Source organism: Ambystoma mexicanum, chromosome 2p (assembly GCF_040938575.1).
Source record: "Ambystoma mexicanum isolate Mex_15411 chromosome 2p, UKY_AmexF1_1, whole genome shotgun sequence".
Lineage (NCBI taxonomy): Eukaryota > Metazoa > Chordata > Amphibia > Caudata > Ambystomatidae > Ambystoma > Ambystoma mexicanum.
Genome location: NC_090923.1, coordinates 32,019,161 through 32,043,099, shown reverse-complemented (window position 1 = coordinate 32,043,099; position 23,939 = coordinate 32,019,161).

Genomic DNA, 23,939 nt, shown 5'->3' with positions numbered 1-23,939 from the left:
CGGACACTTTTACTCCCTAAAAATAGGAAAATACTCCCAAAAAAAATAAGGAGTACAAATACTCCCAACAAAAAATAAGACACAGTGATGTAGGGCCATGTGCCCCGGCTTTCACCCAAACCGCTCCATGGGTGTGTTTGGACCAGTAGTGCTTGGAGGGTAAGAGGAAGACATTACTATTAGACCACTCTAACCTCAGTCTGGTGGGGGCGACTGTGATGCTGGAAATGCATTGGAGGCACAGGGCCTCCTTGTCGTTGTGCTGTAATCCCTTTATCATGTGTGTTCTCTGTTATTTTCTGCAGAGCCAGTGCAGCTCTTCCTCTTTTTGGTTTGGTGAACAGACCCTTGGGATACCATTATGGTACCCACGGGTGGGGGTACAACCCTGTACCCCTATTGTATGTTTTTGGGCACCTGTGTGTGGCCCGCAGGGTATGGCTGGTGGCAGCTCCATGCTGAATTTGACAGGAGCTCTGGGGTATCCTCCATTTTGGGATACCCAGGCCCTGCCATTGGAATCATTTGATACCTGGTAGAAGACAAGATGGCCCCTGTGGCCATCTTGCTTTCTATTGCCTGTTACCTTGTTTTCCCAAAGTCCTGGGAAGCCCTGACTCTGTCCCTTCTCCTGATTCATTTTGGGTGGAAGTTCCTTTTATGGTGTTGTGGGGAAGTCCAAGCCAGACTGGCTGGAGCCTTCCCAATGACTGTATGTTGTGGGTACACTCTTATGGTGGGACGTGGGTGAATGGAGTGTGTGACCAATGTGCATTTCATGTTATGGGTGTCTGGTTTCTGGTATGTGACACAAAGACTGAGACAGCCCTGCCGGAAACTGGTATGAATGCAGTATGGAGTGCTGAATGGCTGGGTGCTTGTCCCAATCCACATTCCTTGTTGTGAGTGTCATGGATTGACCACCGTTTGGAGAATCGCCATAAACACTGGAGGCCCGTCAAAGCCTTGTTGCCCAGAAGCCCGGCAGCTTGACGCTGTGCCGTCGACGACTGGAGCTGCAGCGATCCATTGCCTAAGAACACTTTGAATCAAGGACTCCCTTGCTCATCACCGTCGACCACTTTGTCCCGTCGGATAAAGTCAAGGTCGCCGCCGAACGGCGGAGAATCTGCCAGTTGGTTTCCCGCCACCCAAAGTCCTCAAAAGACACCGACGAAGATCCGAAAGCCAGACGTCGTCGAATCCCTGTCACCTACACCAAACGCTGATGACCCGACGCCCTTGCTGGGCCTACGTTCTTCATTGACTCTTTGCGGCAACAAACTACCATTGTCGAGTTGCACTGCCCACCTCATTTTTGCAGGACGTCCACGGCCGATCGTGGACAAGCACCGCCAGTACCAAAGCTGCTGCCTCAACACCATTGTTCACCCTTTTCTTCGAGGGATCTCAACGATTTGTGGCTCCTGCCTTAAAGGGAGTTCACTCAAGAAGGATCTGTCAACGACCGGACATCGAACTCTGCTAAACCAGGTACATTGGGGTAGTAGAACATTTGGAGATGGAAATAAGACTCTGCTGAACATTATATGGACTATGCTTCTTTATTATATTATTTACAGGTTGCCGAGGTGGGGGGATCCTTACACAGAACTGTGCCTGGTGGTAGGGGCCCAGTACTCTGACAATTGTTTAACCATTTGTTTCCCTTCCAAACGTTTATGGGTGATACCTTTTGCTATTGATTTGCATGCCATTTGAAACTGTCAGCAGTTAATGGAGTCAAAGAGTAATTGTGGTACCACATAGAAATTGTGTTATTGTGTGTGTATATAACTTAAAACGTATTTATATAAAGAACTGTGTTATCACTAACATAGTGTGTGGACATTCCTTTGTGGGGGCTTGGGGACTACACTGTACTAAAGAACCAGCCCGCATAACCTCCTGAGAGCTTAAGCCTTGATTGCTCGTCCAACGTTACCATATAGAGAATCTTGGCTGGGGTGCTATGTGCTTCTTCTCTGCCATATAGAGGGCAGGAGTACAGAAAACCCCCCTCCAGTCTTTACATATGGGTACAAGTTTTCAACTTCCACAACGTTGCTGTTTTGTCTTAGTTTACTCCCCTGCCAATTAGGGAGTTGTCTCTGTGTAACCTCAGCGTCTCGTACCCTCTCCATGTGGTGTGGGTCCTTTACACACAAAGCGTTGTCTCCCCTAGGTTCACTCTCCTGCCAAGTGGGCAACTCTCTGGCTTCCTTCAGGGTTCCAGAACTTCTTGTTGAAGTGAGGTTCCGCTACTTGCACAGTGGCATTGTCTCCCCTTGCATCACTCTCCTGTCAGGTAGACATCTCTCGCGGACTTCCTTCAGGGTCCCAGACCCTCTTGTCGCAGTTCACATGCTCAGCCCCATGCCTCCCCGGAACTCTTGTAGTCCCCGGGCAGCCCGCGTACCTGATTCTTCTCTCCAGGTTGGTATGGGTGTTCTCCAGGCTTCGGCTGCTTCCCTGGAGGCTCTGGTCGCTCTCAGGATACATGACGGTTGACAGTGGTTCATTTGGCATCTACTCCTTCCCGGCATGGTGTCCTTTCCCCAGGATCGTTCACTGGTGAAATCGGACCCGGGAGGTCTCTCACGGCAGTAACGTGAAGAGTCCTGGCGTCGGGCACCACTCTTGTGCTCTTCGCCTCCATGCTTGGCTTCCCAGGGGCTAGCTATCGTCTCGCACTCTGCTTCCCAGCATTCTGCTACAGCTGAGCCTGAACTTCTTCCAAACTCCTGCCAAAGATATTTATTTTGCTTCAAGCCAATCACCGGTCTCAGGGGTCTAGACCGTTCATTCTGTTTCACAGACTTAATCATTGTTCTCACGGTCCTCCTCCTCGTCCCAGTACTAGCCTTTTATTTATGTTATTTTATTTTGCATTTGTAGAGCGCGCCTAACCCGTGGGTATCTGGGCACTAGTCAGGCATTTACAGACTTATTACGGTTGCATAGGAATGAGCTGGCATGTTATACAATTTACGATGTACAGTATTTACATAGGTTTCAGATATTTACAATATGCGCAGAACATTGCATCATCTTGGATCTAGGGTGCTACTGTCTGAAAGTAAGGAGACAGTTTTTGAGTTTTCTGCGGAATTAAGGGTGTGAAGGGTCGGATTTGATGGCTAACGGGAGAGTGTTCCATTCTTTGCCAGCTATTACTGGAAAGCTGCATCCTCCGGCCTTGGTTCTTTTGAATTTTGGAACTGTTAGGGGAAAGGCTGTGGAGGCGCGTGCATGTTTTGTTGTTTGAACTTGTAGCAGCAGGTCAGTGAGGTATGTGGGGGCTGTGTTAATAAGGCATTTGTGTGTTGTTGCCAACATTTTCAATCTGATTCTGTCCTGGATCGGCAGCCAATGGGCTTTACGTTGTTTCCGAGATATGCTCTCTCCTAGAGATATTTAAGGCAGCTCGAAGGGCGTTGTTTTTGGTGACTTGGAGTTTTCGATGCTGCTGTTCCAGGCGCCAGCCAAGAGTGTGTTGCAGTAATCAAGTTTGGATAGTATAAGGGCTCTCGCTAGAGTCTGCAAGCATTAATGAGCTTGGCTGTATAGGATGCAGCTGAGATAGATGTGTTGCCTTGTCTTGAAAGTGTCAGTGAGGAGTCCAAAACACCATCTATTGTGAATCTTTTGTGTTTCAGGTCACTTTCTTTTAGGCAGGTTTGGGTGCCGACTAGCAAGAGCTCAGTTTTATCATCATTTAAACAGATTTTGTGCTGGGCCATTCACCTTTGGATAGTCAGGTAGATGTTGTTGCTACTGGTAGAGTCTATGTCATAGTCTCCTGTGAGGTGCAATAGGATATGCGTGCCATCCGCATAATTGGTGTAGGACACTCCGGGTTCGTCTAAGCGATCAAACAAGGGCTTAATAAAGACGTTGTACAACGTGGGTGACACACAGGATCCTTTGGGCACTCCACAGAGAACTGAGGCTGGGGCTGCTTTTGCTATGTTGGAGAAGACCCTCATTGTGCATTCTGAGAGGAAGGATTCTATCCAGGCAATGGCTGGAGGAGAATTTGCCAGCGCTGGCTATGTGGTGGCATAACATTTTATGGTTTACTAAATCAAAGGCTGCCGAGAGGTTTAAGAGCAGTAAGATCTCTAGGTTACCATTGTCAATGAAGGCGTCCATTTGGTTTTTAAGGTCGAGGAGCACCGTTTCCGTGCCATTTCTGGGTCGGAAGCCAGATTGGTGCAGGCCTAAGAGGTTATTTGTTTCCAAGTGTTCTTGGATCTGGAGGTAGGCCACACAGTCTAGAATTTTCAGGAGGAAAGGTACGGCGGTTATGGGGCAGTAATTCGTAGGGATGTTAGGGTCAAGCAATGTTTTTTAAGAGTGGGAGGACCCAGGCATCTTTTAAGTTCTTGGGGATGATACATTCTTGTTGATAAGGGATGTGATGAATGGGGCAAGTTCAGTGACACATTCTTTGATGAGTGATGCCGGGCATGTGACGCCCTAACATCTAGAGAGTTTCTGGCTGGATATGATTTTGGTGACTTCTACGATGGAAACAGGCCTGCATTCAAATGGTGAGCAAGGTGTGTCCTCGTCATGGGAGTCGCTGCCGGTATCTGTGATGGTTATCGTGTCTTTTTTGTTAGCTAACTTAGTTTTTAGCATGAGGACTTTATCCATAAGTGCATTCTGGATGTTGGTGCACCATGTTTCATCTTTGTGACATGTTTCAGGCAGGCTTGTGTGGAGTCTCCAGTTCCCTCAATATGGTAAAGAGTTCTTCGGACCCAGATTTGGCGTTGGCAATTTGCTCATTGTATGGGAGACTCTTTGCTTGGAGTATGGCTTGTTTGTATTTTTTTGCAGAAATGAGGAAGAGATCTCTTGGCATTAGTGGGTGCGTCTTTCCAACGAGATTCTGCAGCGGGTTTATTAGCTCTTGGATTTTTAAGGTTAGGTGTAAACCAGGAATTGAGGTGAGCTTTGGGTTTAGGTTTGCAGTGCTTGACTGGGGCAATATTGTCCATGGATTGAAGGATAGTGGCATTGCACAAATCTACTAGAGCGGCTGGATTGTCAGGCCAGTAGTTACACTCCGTGATTGGACCTAATAAATGGAGCATGGTTGGTACTGGTGATGTTCCGTGCATTTCTGGCGAGGGAGGAGGTGCCAGTTGCGGGGCAACTTTATAAATGGGTTGTCTAAATAAGGTGAAAGTGATGGCATTGTGGTCTGACCAAGGGCACAGTGAGTTGCCTGTGATGTTAGTCATACCATTCAGGTCAGCAAGCCAATCCTAAATTGGACCTTTGTCGTGTGTGGCCCGGTCTATGCGCTGGGTGAAGCCTTGGGCGGCAATAGTGTTCTGTATGATAGTTGCGTGGGTGCGCGCGCGCACACACACACACACACACACGCCCACCCCTCCCCTTCTCTTATCTGCATAATCCTCTACCTGTGTGTCCCCTGCAGGTGAGCAGGGGACACACTGTGTATGTACTGTCCTGGTGTTCTGGGGGAGGCCGCCCCCTAGGGAGGAAGGGACGACATCCTCCGACTCGTCACTGTGGGCAAAGGAACTCTATACTATTCATCCAGACATATTAGTCCAGTGCAATCGGACACCCTGCCCTCACGTCTGTAGTTGCTATGTTAGCCGGGAAGGTTCTACTTTGTTTTCTAAATGGCTAACCAACTTCTTCCCCCTGCTGGCTGTAGCCCAGGCCCCTTCTTGAATGTATCCCTTCCCGCCATCCCTCCATTCCTATTCCCACCTCTTGGCTCTTCAACGGGGTTTGGAGCAATTTGTTGCAGTACAAAAAGGGCAATACATAACAATAGAACTATTGCCGCAATAGCGCCTGGCAAAGTCACCATATGAAAGGTAAAGCCGTCATTTACCAAGTGCAGACTCAAACGCCCAATAATCCTGCCAGTGCACTCGCCATATGTAAGGTGAGTCTTGCGCGTGCACTTGGCAAGTGCAGCCACAAAGCCCCAATAGCACAGACCTTTACATTGCGAATCCCAGGGGCTCGTAACGGGTAACATTGTTTAGGTGAAAGGTGCTGTTTTTATGGAGCTCAAGACAAGGGCAGGCGGAGTGGACGCGAGGGGATTAGAACCCGTGACAGTGAGGCGCCATTAACGCACTGAGCTATCTTAATTTCCAGCACATGTCGGCTGGCACACACACGCTCTCACAGCACCATACTATCACACTGAGGCAGGCCTAGTGCTTAAACAGACGCATCCTGCCTCCAACACAACCACGCGCTGCCCCGGTTTGGCGGTCTGCTTTTTATTTTGCTATTTCAAAATTAAATAAATGTTTATAATTACTTTGAAGCTCACGCAGTGGTGGGAAGGCCAGTCAGGGCGCTACCATTTTCCACATTTTCTTAAATTGTCAGGACGAATCTTGTCAGACAAATTAAGTTGTTATTCTTGTCATAATCCTTTATTGGTCGAGCATTGCAGCACAATCTTTGTCCCACAATGCATTTGTACTAATGGAAGAGCCCGTTCCATTTTGCCCCATGGATATTTTCAAGCACTATTATTTCTCCAGCAGTACCCAAACAATTAATTGATTAATGTATGTGTGTTGGGAGAGGAAAGAGGCTGGGAAAGTGTCATACACTAGGAGTTGGGAAAGTGTCATACACTAGGAGTTGGGAAATGGACATACACTAGCAGTTCGGAACGCGATACACACTCGGGGTTGGGAAAGCGGTACACACTAGGGGTTGGGAAAGCGACATACACTAGGGGTTGGGAAAGCGACATACACTAGGGGTTGGGAAAGCGATACACACTAGGGGTTGGGAAAGCGACATACAATAGGGGTTGGGAAAGCGACATACACTAGGGATTGGGAAAGCGATACACACTAGGGGTTGGGAAAGCGACATACACTATGGGTTGGGAAAGTGTCATACACTAGGAGTTGGGAAATGGACATACACTAGCAGTTGGGAATGCGATACACACTAGGGGAAAAGCGACATACACTAAGGGTTGGGAAAGTGACATACACTAGGAGTTGGGAAAGCGACATACACTAGGGGTTGGGAAAGCGATACACACTAGGGGTTGGGAAAGCGACATACACTAGGGGTTGGGAAAGCGACATACACTAGGGGTTGGGAAAGCGACATACACTAGGGGTTGGGAAAGCGATACACACTAGGGGTTGGGAAAGCGACATACAATAGGGGTTGGGAAAGCGACATACACTAGGGATTGGGAAAGCGATACACACTAGGGGTTGGGAAAGCGACATACACTATGGGTTGGGAAAGTGTCATACACTAGGAGTTGGGAAATGGACATACACTAGCAGTTGGGAACGCGATACACACTAGGGGAAAAGCGACATACACTAAGGGTTGTGAAAGTGACCTACACTAGGAGTTGGGAAAGCGACATACACTAGGGGTTGGGAAAGCGATACACACTAGGGGTTGGGAAAGCGACATACACTAGGGGTTGGGAAAGCGACATACACTAGGGGTTGGGAAAGCGACATACACTAGGGGTTGGGAAAGCGACATACACTAGGGGTTGGGAAAGCGATACAGACTAGGGGTTGGGAAAGCGACATACACTAGGGGTTGGGAAAGCGATACACACTAGGGGTTGGGAAAGCGACATACACTAGGGGTTGGGAAAGCGACATACACTAAGGGTTGGGAAAGCGACATACACTAGGGGTTGGGAAAGCGATACACACTAGGGGTTGGGAAAGCGACATACACTAGGGGTTGGGAAAGTGATACACACTAGGGGTTGGGAAAGCGACATACACTATGGGTTGGGAAAGTGTCATACACTAGGAGTTGGGAAATGGGCATACACTAGCAGTTGGGAACGCGATACACACTAGGGGAAAAGCGACATACACTATGGGTTGGGAAAGTGACATACACTAGGAGTTGGGAAAGCGACATACACTAGGGGTTGGGAAAGCGATACACACTAGGGGTTGGGAAAGTGACATACACTAGGAATTGGGAAAGCGACATACACTAGGGGTTGGGAAAGCGATACACACTAGGGGTTGGGAATGCGATACACACTAGGAGTTGGGAAAGTGACATACACTAGGAGCTGGGAAAGTGATAAACATTAGGGGTTGGGAAAGTGACATACACTGTACTAGGGGTTGGGAAAGTGACATACACTACGATTTGGGAAAGTGTCATACACTAGGAGTTGGGAAATGGACATACACTAGGAGTTGGGAAAGCGATACACACTAGGGGTTGGGAAAGCGACATACACTATGGGTTAGGAAAGTGACATACACTAGGAGTTGGGAAAGCGACATACACTAGGGGTTGGGAAAGCGATACACACTAGGGGTTGGGAAAGCGACATACACTAGGGGTTGGGAAAGCAATACACACTAGGGGTTGGGAAAGCGATACACACTAGGGGTTGGGAAAGCGACATACACTATGGGTTGGGAAAGCGATACACACTAGGGGTTGGGAAAGTGACATACACTAGGAGTTGGGAAAGCGACATACACTGGGGGTGGGAAAGCGATACACACTAGGGGTTGGGAAAGTGACATACACTGGGGGTTGGGAAAGCGATACACACTAGGGGTTGGGAAAGCGACATACACTAGGGGTTGCGAAAGCGATACACACTAGGGGTTGGGAAAGCGACATACACTATGGGTTTGGAAAGCGACATACACTATGGGTTGGGAAAGTGACATACACTAGGAGTTGGGTAAGCGACACACACTAGGGGTTGGGAAAGCGATACACACTAGGGGTTGGGAAAGCGACATACAGTAGGGGTTGAGAAAGCGATACACACTAGGGGTTGGGAAAGCGTCATACACTAGGGGTTGCGAAAGCGACATACACTAGGGGTTGGGAAAGCGACATACACTAGGGGTTGAGAAAACGATACACACTAGGGGTTGTGAAAGCGAAATATACTAGGTGTTGGGAAAGCGACATACGCTAGGGGTTGGGAAAGCGACATACACTCGGGGTTGGGAAAGCAACATACACTAGGGGTTGAGAAAGCGATACACACTTGGGGTTGGGAAAGCAACATACAATAGGGGTTGAGAAAGTGATACACACTTGGGGTTGGGAAAGCGACATACACTAGGGGTTGGTAAAGCGACATACACTAGGGGTTGGGAAAGTGACATACACTAGTGGTTGGGAAAGCGACACACACTAGGGGTTGGGAAAGCGACATACAGTAGGGGTTGAGAAAGCGGTACACACTAGGGGTTGGGAAAGTGACATACACTAGGGGTTGGGAAAGCGATACACACTAAGGGTTGAGACAACGATGCACACTAGGGGTTGGGAAAGCGACATACACTAGGGGTTGGGAACACGACATACACTAGGGGTTGGGAAAGCAACACACACTAGGGCTTGGGAAAGCGACATACAGTAGGGGTTGAGAAAGCGGTACACACTAGGGGTTGGGAAAGCGACATACACTAGGGGTTGGGAACACGACATACACTAGGGGTTGCAAAAGCGACATACACTGGGGGTTAGGAAAGCGACATACAGTAGGGGTTGAGAAAGCGGTATACACTCGGGGTTAGGAAAGCGACATACACTAGGGGTTGGGAAAGCGACATACACTAGGGGTTGGGAAAGTGACATACACTAGGGGTTGGGAAAGTGACATACACTCGGGGTTAGGAAAGCGACATACACTAGGGGTTGGGAAAGCGACATACACTAGGGGTTGGGAAAGCGATACACACTAGGGGTTGGGAAAGCGACATACACTAGGGGTTGGGAAAGTGACATACACTCGGGGTTGGGAAAGCGACATGCAACTGGGCGCAAACCATCTACTGATGAGCTTGTGCCTCACTTGAATGGCTCTGCTCTGCTCCAATAGCTTAGAGTGAATCCTTCTTCATAGATTCTATAGTAGTCTTTCAAAATATTCGTGAAGGCATCTTCCTTGCCTTCCAGATTGCATTCCACCTGTACGAGGGAGGCCGATTCTGCACGTTCTGACAACCGTTCCTCCACACTCTACCCAGGGGTGGACTGGCCTGTAGGGAGCTCTGGAGATTTCCCGGTATGCCTCTGGGCAGGGGTGGACTGGCATATAGGGAACTCTGGAGATTTCCTGGAGGGCCTCTGCACCCTGTCCTGATGTGAACTGGCCTATAGGGAGCTCTGGAGATTTCCCAGTAGACCTCTGCCCAGGGGTGGACTTGCCTATAGGGAACTTTGGAGATTTCCCGGATTGCCTCTGCACCCTGTCCCAAGGTGGACCGGCCTATAGGGAGCTCTGGAGATTTCCCGGTAGACCTCTGCCCAGGGGTGGACTGGCCTATAGGGAACTCTGGAAGTTTCCCGGTAGGCCTTTGCACCCTGGGCAGGGGTGGACTGGCCTGTAGGGAACTCTGGAAGTTTCCCGGTAGGCCTTTGCACCCTGGGCAGGGGTGGACTGGCCTATAGGGAACTCTGGAGGTTTCCCGGTAGGCCTCTGCACCATGGGCAGGGGTGGACTGGCCTATAGGGAACTCTGGAGGTTTCCCGGTAGGCCTCTGCACCCTGGGCAGGGGTGGACTGGCCTGTAGGGAACTCTGGAAGTTTCCCGGTAGGCCTTTGCACCCTGGACGGGGTAGACTGGCCTATAGGGAACTTTGGAGATTTCCCGGAGGGCCTCTGCACCCTGTCCCAAGGTGAACTGGCCTATAAGGAGCTCTGGATATTTCCAGGTAGACCTCTGCCCAGGGGTGGACTGGCCTATAGGGAACTCTGGAGGTTTCCCAGTAGGCCTTTGCACCCTGGGCAGGGGTGGACTGGCCTATCGGGAACTCTGGAGGTTTCCCAGTAGGCCGTTGCACCCTGGGCAGGGGTGGACTGCCCTATAGGGAACTCTGGAGGTTTCCTGGTAGGCCTCTGCACCCTGAGCCTTTTTTGGTTCCCAGTCCACTACTGCCTCTACCTCCCTCGCAATCCAGCTCTTCTTATTTGCTGCCAGATCCCGCCTGACTCTCAGGTCATTGCATACGGTCATTTTCCTGGACAGGGCTATACTTTGCCCTTTGAGCCTTGTATTTTCTCAGGTTTCTCCTTCTGCCACTTCGTCAATGATGGGCAAGAGAACAGCATGCGGCTCGGTGACCAATAGGAACGCAGGACAACATCTCCGCAATATTAATTCTTCAATATGCAACGGTGCTATAAAGGCTCTTTCATAAAAAGAAGAAGTGCTTGGAGAACTCAGGAGGATGTATGTACTGCAGGACTAGCCTCCCCGCATTTCTAGTAGGGCAGTGTCAGGGTTGGTAGGGTACTCCCTGTATGCTTCTCAGAATGCGGTGTCAGGGTTGGTAGGGTACTCCCTTTATGCTTCTCAGAATGCGGTGTCAGGGGTGGTAGGGTACTCCCTGTATGCTTCTCAGAATGCGGTGTCAGGGTTGGTAAGGTACTCCCTTTATGCTTCTCAGAATGCGGTGTCAGGGGTGGTAGGGTACTCCCTTTATGCTTCTCAGAATGCGGTGTCAGGGGTGGTAGGGTACTCCCTTTATGCTTCTCAGAATGCGGTGTCAGGGGTGGTAGGGTACTCCCTGTATGCTTCTCAGAATGCGGTGTCAGGGTTGGTAGGGTACTCCCTTTATGCTTCTCAGAATGCGGTGTCAGGGGTGGTAGGGTACTCCCTTTATGCTTCTCAGAATGCGGTGTCAGGGGTGGTAGGGTACTCCCTGTATGCTTCTCAGAATGCGGTGTCAGGGTTGGTAAGGTACTCCCTTTATGCTTCTCAGAATGCGGTGTCAGGGGTGGTAGGGTACTCCCTTTATGCTTCTCAGAATGCGGTGTCAGGGGTGGTAGGGTACTCCCTTTATGCTTCTCAGAATGCGGTGTCAGGGGTGGTAGGGTACTCCCTTTATGCTTCTCAGAATGCGGTGTCAGGGGAGGTAGGGTACTCCCTTTATGCTTCTCAGAATGCGGTGTCAGGGGTGGTAGGGTACTCCCTTTATGCTTCTCAGAATGCGGTGTCAGGGGTGGTAGGGTACTCCCTGTATGCTTCTCAGAATGCGGTGTCAGGGTTGGTAGGGTACTCCCTTTATGCTTCTCAGAATGCGGTGTCAGGGGTGGTAGGGTACTCCCTTTATGCTTCTCAGAATGCGGTGTCAGGGGTGGTAGGGTACTCCCTGTATGCTTCTCAGAATGCGGTGTCAGGGTTGGTAAGGTACTCCCTTTATGCTTCTCAGAATGCGGTGTCAGGGGTGGTAGGGTACTCCCTTTATGCTTCTCAGAATGCGGTGTCAGGGGTGGTAGGGTACTCCCTTTATGCTTCTCAGAATGCGGTGTCAGGGGTGGTAGGGTACTCCCTGTATGCTTCTCAGAATGCGGTGTCAGGGTTGGTAGGGTACTCCCTTTATGCTTCTCAGAATGCGGTGTCAGGGGTGGTAGGGTACTCCCTTTATGCTTCTCAGAATGCGGTGTCAGGGGTGGTAGGGTACTCCCTGTATGCTTCTCAGAATGCGGTGTCAGGGTTGGTAAGGTACTCCCTTTATGCTTCTCAGAATGCGGTGTCAGGGGTGGTAGGGTACTCCCTTTATGCTTCTCAGAATGCGGTGTCAGGGTTGGTAAGGTACTCCCTTTATGCTTCTCAGAATGCGGTGTCAGGGGTGGTAGGGTACTCCCTTTATGCTTCTCAGAATGCGGTGTCAGGGGAGGTAGGGTACTCCCTTTATGCTTCTCAGAATGCGGTGCCAGGGGTGGTAGGGTACTCCCTTTATGCTTCTCAGAATGCGGTGTCAGGAGTGTTAGGGTACTCCCTTTATGCTTCTCAGAATGCGGTGTCAGGGGTGGTAGGTACTCCCTTTATGCTTCTCAGAATGCGGTGTCAGGAGTGGTAGGGTACTCCCTTTATGCTTCTCAGAATGCGGTGTCAGGGGTGGTAGGTACTCCCTTTATGCTTCTCAGAATGCGGTGCCAGGGTTGGTAGGGTACTCCCTTTATGCTTCTCAGAATGCGGTGTCAGGGGTGGTAGGTACTCCCTTTATGCTTCTCAGAATGCGGTGCCAGGGTTGGTAGGGTACTCCCTTTATGCTTCTCAGAATGCGGTGTCAGGGGTGGTAGGGTACTCCCTTTATGCTTCTCAGAATGCGGTGCCAGGGTTGGTAGGGTACTCCCTTTATGCTTCTCAGAATGCGGTGTCAGGGGTGGTAGGGTACTCCCTTTATGCTTCTCAGAATGCGGTGTCGGTGTCAGGGTTGGTAAGGTACTCCCTTTATGCTTCTCAGAATGCGGTGTCAGGGGTGGTAGGGTACTCCCTTTATGCTTCTCAGAATGCGGTGTCAGGGTTGGTAAGGTACTCCCTTTATGCTTCTCAGAATGCGGTGTCAGGGGTGGTAGGGTACTCCCTTTATGCTTCTCAGAATGCGGTGTCAGGGGTGGTAGGGTACTCCCTTTATGCTTCTCAGAATGCGGTGTCAGGGGAGGTAGAGTACTCCCTTTATGCTTCTCAGAATGCAGTGCCAGGGGTGGTAGGGTACTCCCTTTATGCTTCTCAGAATGCGGTGTCAGGAGTGGTAGGGTACTCCCTTTATGCTTCTCAGAATGCGGTGCCAGGGGTGGTAGGGTACTCCCTTTATGCTTCTCAGAATGCGGTGTCAGGAGTGGTAGGGTACTCCCTTTATGCTTCTCAGAATGCGGTGTCAGGGGTGGTAGGTACTCCCTTTATGCTTCTCAGAATGCGGTGTCAGGAGTGGTAGGGTACTCCCTTTATGCTTCTCAGAATGCGGTGTCAGGGGTGGTAGGTACTCCCTTTATGCTTCTCAGAATGTGGTGCCAGGGTTGGTAGGGTACTCCCTTTATGCTTCTCAGAATGCGGTGTCAGGGGTGGTAGGTACTCCCTTTATGCTTCTCAGAATGCGGTGCCAGGGTTGGTAGGGTACTCCCTTTATGCTTCTCAGAATGCGGTGCCAGGGTTGGTAGGGTACTCCCTTTATGCTTCTCAGAATGCGGTGTCAGGGGTGGTAGGGTACTCCCTTTATGCATCTCAGAATGCGGTGTCAGGGGTGGTAAGGTGCTCCCTTTATGCTTCTCAGAATGCGGTGTCAGGAGTGGTAGGGTACTCCCTTTATGCTTCTCAGAATGCGGTGTCAGGGGTGGTAGGGTACTCCCTTTATGCTTCTCAGAATGCGGTGCCAGGGGTGGTAGGGTACTCCCTTTATGCTTCTCAGAATGCGGTGTCAGGGGTGGTAGGGTACTCCCTTTATGCTTCTCAGAATGCAGTGTCAGGGGTGGTAGGGTAGTCCCATTATGCTTCTCAGAATGCAGTGTCAGGGGTGGTAGGGTAGTCCCATTATGCTTCTCAGAATGCAGTGTCAGGGGTGGTAGGGTAGTCCCTTTATGCTTCTCAGAATGCAGTGTCGGGAGTGGTAGGGTACTCCCTTTATGCTTCTCAGAATGCAGTGTCGGGGGTGGTAGGGTAGTCCCATTATGCTTCTCAGAATGCAGTGTCGGGGGTGGTAGGGTAGTCCCATTATGCTTCTCAGAATGCAGTGTCGGGGGTGGTAGGGTACTCCCTTTATGCTTCTCAGAATGCAGTGTCGGGGCCCTTCTGACACACCTCACTTTCTAGTCCGCCCCTCTCTAGAGTCTTGAATAACACTCGCTCGGCTGTTCGGATAGCCGTCTCATGTCTCCAGCTTTCTCAGGCACTCTTTTGGCTCCTGCCTCCTAGTGTGGGGTCACTGACGTCTCAGGTGAAGCAGTGGCACCACCATAGAGTCGAAAAGGGGGGCCACGGCCTCCCTTATAAAAAGACTGTCCCCTGCACGGGCACGCCTGCGCCTCATACAGGTCAATGAATGTGCCGCCCAAGTGACCTCATCAGGCACCCCTATGAGAAATGTCTGGGGGCGCAACTGAGGTGAAGATCTCTCTCCTGGACTCTCTGAAATGTTCCAGCCAATACGTCCAGACCTCAGAACCCCTGTAACCGCATTGACTTTCTAGGTTAATGCAAAGCAGAGAGCCGCCTGCTGACGGCCCTCTCTGGTGCATCTCTTCTCCAGCCTCTGTCTCTGCTGCTTCTCCCACTCTGCTGTGTCACTTCCCTACCTCATCAGGCACCCCTAAGAAACATGTCTTGGGGTGCCACTGAGGTGTAGATCTCTTTCCTGGACTCTCTGAAATGTTCCAGCCAATAGGTCCAGACCTCAGAACCCCTGTAACAGCACTGACTTTCTAGGTTCATCCAAAGCAGAGAACCGCCTGCTGGCGGCCCTCTCTAGTGCATCTCTTCTCCAGCCTCTGTCTCCCCAGCTTCTCCCACTCTGCTGTGTCACTTCCCTACCTCATCAGGCACCCCTAAGAAACATGTCTTGGGGTGCCACTGAGGTGTAGATCTCTCTACTGGACTCTCTGCCACGTTCCAGCCAATAGGTCCAGACCTCAGAACCCCTGTAACAGCACTGACTTTCTAGGTTCATCCAAAGCAGAGAACCGCCTGCTGGCGGCCCTCTCTAGTGCATCTCTTCTCCAGCCTCTGTCTCCCCAGCTTCTCCCACTCTGCTGTGCCACTTCCCTACCTCATCAGGCATCCCTATGAAACATGAATAGGGGTGCCACTGAGCTGGAGATCTCTCTACTGGACTCTCTGCCACGTTCCAGCCAATACGTCCAGACCTCAGAACCCCTGTAACAGCACTGACTTTCTAGGGCCATCCAAAGCAGAGAGCCGCCTCTGGTGCATCTCTTCTCCAGCCTCTGTCTCCCCAGCTTCTCCCACTCTGCTGTGCCACTTCCCACCTCATACTTACATACATGGGAACAATTGTGGAATTGTCACAAGCTGAGTTGCCACTGATGGAATTTCTCCAATACCCAATGCAGTCTTACTAGTGTGGCCTAAGCAGACTGCCGGCTTCTACGTTCTGAAGACATTGTAAATGGTGCATCAACTCCTTAGGGAGTCCCTGGTGGTCACTGATGGTCTTGCAGGCGATGCAGGCTAGTCTGAAGATAGGTGACCAGTGCAGTTTTCTAAGGATGGGAGGTGTGTTCAAATGTCTATTATTCTGCGATCGGGCAAGCAGCGGCATGTTGAATAGCCAGGAATCGAGCTAGCAAGGCATTCCTGTATGCTACAAGACTACAATATTACCATACCTACACTCCTTTCCCTGGCACCCTAGGCTTCATGGGCTGTTAGTAGACAAAGGGCCCGATTCATAGATTTTTTTGCACGGTTCAAAGTGACTTTGCACTGCCGACACAAACCCTGATTCATGGAACTGCGCAAAGTGTATTTTTGAAGTGCAAAGTCAGTGGAAAGTCATTTTTGCAGAACAAAGTCACTTTGAACCGTGCAAATAATTCCAGGAATCGCGCCCAACGAATCACAAATAAGGCTCAATGGTGTGCCTTTCTTGGCTCTTCACATTTTAACTTTCTAATTTGCTCAGGCCCAGCCCACAGGTAGGATGTCTGGCCCTGGGTAGGTCCGCTGTAGAGGTGCCAGCCAGCTCGGCAGCTACTAGTGGATACGCCGCCCCAGCCCTCCCAGCCTCCTGCTGAGGCCCTAGACCTACTGGTGAGAACATGGAGTGCTTAGATTGGCAATCCATAGTGACGCATTCCGCGTGTTCGACTGCACGCGCCTGCTTAATGCTATCCAGGCAGGGCCCGGCGTTCCCTTGCAAAATGTACAAGGAACACGTGCAAGGGTCGATTACATAAAACTCCACATTCCTTCCGCGAAGAGCTAATATTTATAGGCCCTGTCAGTCCAGACCTCCTGGGCCACAGGGCTGCCGGTGGCAGCTCCACAAAAACTGCCCACCCAGCCGTGCGTGCACTCAACAGTTTACATTCCAGCTTACAGGCCGTGCATCACTGCAACGTCACCACTGCAGGAGGATGAGAAAGGCGAGACAATGGACAGAATGGCTCCCAGCCAAGTCTCTAGTCTGAGCGACGTACGAGGGCCAAAATAGTCGACAGAGGTCCCGTTCCTTCCCCGTTTCTTTTTTTCTCCATTTTATACTTTTTAGATGTGATTTAGTTAATAAAATCACACTAGTCAAAGAAATCCAGACAAATCTTAATCAAACGTATTATATAAAGCAAATAAGATAAAAAGAGTGAAAAGAAGGCAATTAGTAACAGGGGCCTTTATGTTTGTGAACTACAAGTCATAATTCTAAACAGGCACGTGATTTATCTCTCTCCCTCTCCCTGTCTCGTGAAGAAGATTGCAAAAGTTGAATGCGGAAGCCCACAACTTCGTTTGGATGCAGCCCTGTGATTGGGCTCTGGGCATCATGGCCGAACCCAATTCCCCATAATTATGCTCTGCATCGCCATTGGACGAAATGCAATACCGAGATATCCTGGCTCCAAGCTGCACCCATGCAAGATCCTGCCAGACGGCTCAGCTCCGCCCTGAACCTGCCTGGCCCAGAGTTCCATCCGACAGAGTGGCGCCCAACCTGCTGCTTTCTTACCTTGACCCGGAAGCACCCGCCCCCTCTCTCTGAGTGTGCCTGCCTCTATAAAGCTTGGTTGCCTCTTCTAGGTGCCACAGGGATCGAACCTCGGACCCTTCCTGTTCAACCTCTTCACCAACGACATCCCGACAGATCTCCACAAGACGAACCTGGCGCTGTATGCAGACGATGTTGCAGTCATCTCCCAGTCATTCAGCCAAAAGGAAGTGGCGAAGAACCTGCAAGCTTCATTGGATACCATTACAAAGTGGTACAGCGACTGGCGGATAGAACTCAACACCAGCAAGACAACTGCAACGCTGTTCACCAGAAAGAAGATCAAGGAGCACCCACACATCAGCCTCAACGGGGACACCATCAAATGGGAGAGCAGCAGCCGCTACCTCGGTGTGACCCTGGACAGCAAACTCAACTGGGAAAGCCACATCGAGAATACTCAGCAGAAGGCAACAGGAAAGATGGCAGCGCTGTACCCACTCCTGAAGAGCAAGTCCATACCCCTCCGGACAAAGATCAACGTCTACAAGGCGATCATCAGACCAACCCTGACTTATGCCTCCCCAGCATGGATGACCTGCCATGAGCGACACCGGAAGAGTCTTCAGATAGTCCAGAACAAGGCCCTGCGGATATCGTCTGGAGCTCCAATCTTCACAAGGATAGCAGACCTTCACAGAGACCTGGACATCGAGATGTTGGATGAACATCTAGCGAAGCTGAGTAAGAACTTCTGCCAAGAACTGGATCAGAACCCGAACCCTCTGATCAGAAGACTCACTCCCACCACTGCAAACCCCTTCGACCGCTACCCGCGGCCCATCACTGCGAAGACCCTGTGAAACCGGCCCTACTGTGACAAGACCACACGGACCAAGAAGAATCCTAACACACGACTACACACTCAACCTGAGAAGATGGAGTAATGAGGCTCAAGCCTCGGTATCCAAAAATCACAGCTGATGGATAAAAATCTATCAGCAAGAAGAAGAACAAGCGCTCGCTAGGTGCCTTAGACAAATGAAAATGACCTTAAGCAAATGCTTTAGACGCAGGCTTCCCTGCCTCCCAAAGTAAAGTTCAGAATGCTTCTGTTCACCTTTCCCTTGGCTACACAATAACAGGTTGCTTCTCTTAGGGAGTCACTACACTGCCTTCTCGTGCACTGCAGAATTTCTTTCAAGATAGTGGGCCTAATTACAAGGTTGCCGGTCCGGATACAACCAGTAAGCTTACCGGTACCGTTGTATCTGGACCGGCAAACTCTGAGCTGTGCTTGCAGGTGCCTTTCATACCTGCCAGGTCTGACCTGACGGAATGAAAGGCACCCGCGAGCACAGCTTGCCTGTAGCACCGGCACGGTAATGAATCGTGCCGGTGCTATAGGCATTGAGCCCTATAGGGCTGAAATGGGAATGGGGATCACCCGATTCCGGGACACGCAAAAGGGCAATTACCGGGTCTGGTGAGGCCGGAATACCCTGGTAATTGCCCATTTACGGGTGCCTGAAAAAAATGGATACCGGCGGCAGCTGTGCCTTTAATACAGGCTCGGCTACCGCCAGCCTCGTAATGAGGCCCAATGTGTTTTGCTTGTAAAAATATTCATGGCTTTGTCCCCAAGTACTTGCAAGTAAAGCTACTCCACTGGTAGTGGGGGCGGGAGAGCCTGAGCTTTTTTTCATTTCTAATGATAAAATGAAGTGGGTAATCAGCTGTTAGTTTTATAACGCTCCTTCACCAAAAAGCAAAATAAACACATGTACCTTGCTGTGACCGTCACCTGCCACCCCGAGCAGCTGCCCTAAATGGCTGGTCCAAAGGGCACATGTGCATTCCTGAACACAGCTGCTGGAACTCAAAGTTCCAACAGGCCAAGGTAGCTTTATAACTCTCTGCACCCCAGGTTCAAAATATCATGAGGTGTACACCAGAAGCCTGGTGGCAGTTTTTAAAATCTAGAGATATGGCATGTCTACTTTTGACATAGTGGCTACTACGATTACACAATTATACCTCTATGAGCATTTGATGTCATTCATAGTCAGCTTGGTGAACAGTGACTCGTTCATGACAGGGTGTAGTGTGTATTATGCCGACAGAGCTTGGGGTACTCACAAGAACACTGTTAGCTTCTATTTGTTCCCCCTGAGAAATGTTGTCACCTTCCTCCAGGGAACGGGAAGTCTCCCTGAGAGGTCCCGTGGGAACCAGAGCTTCAAAAACAAGCCTGTGATTGCAATGGTCACCTCGCAACACAGTGCATAGTGCTGGAGACCTTTTGAAGTAGACAGATAGAGGAAGGAGGCGAAGTTAGAGTAGCCTAGAGCAGAGGTTCAGTCCACAGAGAAGTCGAACCATCTTGGATTTTGCTAGAACTACCAAACTTGCTGTCCACCCTCCCCACTTCCTGCAACACAGCACTCTGGGCATGACACCGTCAGGCATTGGACACTTGTTACAGCAGCCCAGATTGGACCCTTAACAACAAGGCTTACTGTGGAGCAAGTCACTGGAGCGTTTTGCACGTAAAAAGGGGCGATAACTCCCCTTAATTGATTTTTCTTTGAAATACTCTTGAAGAAGGATTCACCCTGAACTCTGTAGGGGGTCCAGTCTACGCCATCATCCTCTGCCAGAGAGATGAAGGCAGAGAGCTTCAAGGAGAGAACATCTCTTATTCCTAACCATCCCTAAGGGCTTATTTGAGTTGCCCAACTGGCTGGACAAGCCCTACTGCATACAGGTACCCAGGTCCCTGTCATTGGAGTGACAGAACCATGCAGATGCTCTCTGCACACCTTCATGGCTGAACAAGGCAGAACAAAGGATTTGCCTTTCCACTGAGATCCTGGACTGGATCTGCTAGAGCTTGCGAAGGGGAGAAGCCATGACTACACCACGAGGGATCTCCCCTTGTGAAAGGGGTACCCACTAAGCCACCGGGGATGGCTATAATGATTGAAGGCCTCCATGAAGGCCTCATTAATAGCACTAACCCACCAGGGATGTATTTTAAAAGCCTAGGCCTCCATGAAGGCCAGGTTAGTAAAGATCCCACCAAGAACCAGGGAATCACATATTCCAAATAAGCCTCCCAGGCGGCCTGCATAGGATGAAGCAACTGCTCCTTATGCGCCACAGCGGGCTCGATGGTAAGAAGGGGTGGGGCTTACAGGTCCCTTTAAAGCCTCTCTAAGCCCTTCCCCTGTCACGCCCCTCCAGAAAGGTAAGTGGACTGGTCAGGGTAAGTTGGACATGCCTAGGAGGTGGAGGTCTATTTAAGGGATAGCATAAGTGAAATGTGGTGTGGGTTAGTTGAGTGAGGACAGGAGGCGGAGGATGGTGTCTGAGAGACCACAGGAGGAGGGCGCAGAAGGAGTGTGGAGGTTATTGGAGAGAGGGTTCTGCGGAGTGAATGTGCTTGACTCTTAGGAGTGAGTGCAGTAGGAGTAAAGAAGGGGTGGTAGTAGTGGTAAGTGGAGGTAATGGTAGTCGGAGTAATGGGTAGTATTAGGAGCAGGAGGCAGTAGCAGTATTAAGAAGTAGTGGTAGTAGTGGGACTAGAGAGAGACAGTGAGAAGTAGCAGTAAAGGTGGAATAGTAGTAGCGAGGGGGGTAATGGTGGTAGTGAGAAGCAGTAGGGGTAAGAGCAGAGAGTTTGTACTAGTAGCGGAGAGGTAGTAGTGGCAAGGAAGTGTACTAGTAGGAAGGAGGTGGGCAGAGACCAGTTGCGAGAGTATCAGAGGGTTAGTTGGAGGCAGTTGTAGGAGTGAGAGAAGAAACTGGATCGGGGTTGGAAACCCCCATCTAGAGTCAGGAGTGATGCCCAGAGTGTAGCGCAGGCTCTAGGTGATGAAACGCACGATTATTTGACATGTACGACGACCAGTGTTTCTTTCATTTCAGATCAAGTCAAGCATCGGATGGAGGAGTTAAGGAACACATGAGAGGATGACCCAGTAGCCATTCCATGTGAATTATTGCCACCACCAAAGTTGCATGCTAGAGATCAAGTGCTTATTAAAAATGTCACACGTAGGTGGCACGAGCCAAGATTTAATGGACCATTCCAGGTAGAGGAAGTTTCCCCTGCTGCAGTTAGGGTGTCTAGAAGAAGAGCTTGGTTACATTTGGGGCGACTCACTAGTACCCGCTGACTGGGAAGCAAGACAAGAAGAAGAATTGCCACATGTACAGACTCGATCGATGACCAAGAAGAAGGATGATAAAGCAGAGTAATTTAAAAATATTTCTTTTGGACTGGAATTCATTGGCCACTCCTTAAAAATTAGCAGGAAGCGCATGGACCTGCAGATAATTGCAGAGCTTAAACTTACTTTTTTATAGATTCTTTGAAAAAGTAAAATCATATGGGCACTACGCCCAAGCACCAACACCTTATGAAAAATTGGAAGAGAGCTCAATTCCCAGATTCATTGTTGGGAAATTATCTATTTTAGGAATAACACATGATGCCAGTCAATAGTGACACACAAAGGATTGTGGTTGCAGTCTTTATGTTTATACTTCAGTAATACCCTAATCTCGTTAGGAGAGATGTTAATATTCTCGCTTTACTCCACGATCCGAAGAACGGTCCAGTTATAAGAAGGCTTTTTATTGCAATAATTGACAAAATTGTGCAACTACGAATGTAATTTGAGTAAATGTATTAAAAATGATTCAGGGAGAAGAAAATGCAGTTGCAGGAGGATGGCCATTGAACGAGAAATGGCGTGGCACACAAAATGTTTTTCTAGACTCTTCTGCATGATATATATATATGTATGTATGTGTTTTCTTCTTTTTGTATCTTACATTTTGAAGTCTTCATCATTCTGATGGTTCAATTGAAAACACGACACGTGTGATTTTTCCCAGTGTAAGTACAAATGATGATAATGTCTTTGTCTTATTGGGGCATGTCAGGCAACGTAAGAGGGACGCAGAAGAAGGTAACCAGGGGATAAATACCTAGCTTGATAATTCCTCCCACTGGGGTAATAATATGTGGAACCAACATATGAAAAAGGTGGGGAGTAGAGCATCTGATGAGAGCTGCTATGTCCCCTCTCTCATCCCCTATGCTATGAATACAGTAAGAGCATTCATTTCAAAAGAGATGTCAGCACATGATGCAAAGTGCCTCAGCCATCTAGCAGCATGTACTACCAGAGGGCAATTCCAAGGGAATAGGGCAACCCTGCAATGGCGATCAAGACAGACATTGCCATACCAGGATGATTATATCAAGACAAAGCAAATGGAAAAGGAGCCTGGATGGACAGAAAAGATGCTGGTGTATCCTTCTGAGGGACAAGACAAAGTAATAATTGAAGAAATTAAGAGGATGAATTGCTCTGACAAAACTGAAAAGACTGGAATGCCTGGATGCTGGGAACGCTGAAAGCTGTTAATCTATGGACAAGTGATTATGACCAAAGGATGGGAAGATGGGATGATGTCCTGTGCAGCTCATCTACTAAGGAAGGAACCAGTGCAAGAGGTGCAGAAAGTGAATGATGATTGCCTAAAGTCACTGGCCAAGAACTCAACTGCTGACATGGGTGGATGATGAAGCAGGTCCAGTGGCTGTTGTCCCATTGATTAATGCAACAAAGTGCTTTCGAAGCGTAGATAAAGTCTGAGAGTTAGTGAGAATAAAGAGTGGAAGAACATAATTGATGTCCCAGGAATGAGGAGAGGGACTGCTGTCCTAAAGGATCGCTATTGGGCCTGTGGATCCAGAGCATATATGAAGTAGCCCAGGAACTGGGGAAGAGTGTGTTCTATTGTACTCATCAATGTTCCAGCCTCTGTGATTTCTCAGAGCGACCTGAAGATTGAAGGATTTCCAAATGTGCATGAGCACCTGAGAAACAAAGAAGGTCACTTGCACTCCAGTGGATGAAAAGGGAGAATTATTTATCATCAAAATCAATAAAGGCTTATGAAGACATTCCTGATGAACACAAGTTGTTCAGCAAGACTGCTATGATAATGACATGCATGTTCATGCCTGCACTTCAGGCAGTATTGAATGATAAATGGTTACAAATTACCAGATGGGAGCTGTTCCAGTCAATCAATGCCACTATAAAAGGATCTAACGCCATAAAGGAAGAATTGAGGGCAAGAAGGCTAACGACGCTCCAGAACCAGTAGCTCCTTGACATGATTACAGCAATGGAAGGCGGTGTATGTTCCATGGTCAAGCCTCCTTGCTGTGCTTTCATAGCATCTATTACTGTGTGGACACAATAGCACACGAACATGGGGGAGGAGACAGAGGCTATTGAGAAGACTAATGGCTCTCATTTCTGTTTGCATGGGTTCCTGACTGGATGGCAAATATATTCAAGTTCTTTGGCGCAATATTGGTGATGATAATGTTCGGATTCTGTGTTGTAAGGATGATAATTGGACAATGCCAGAAAACAACAATGAAAGCAGTGGAAATGAAGATTA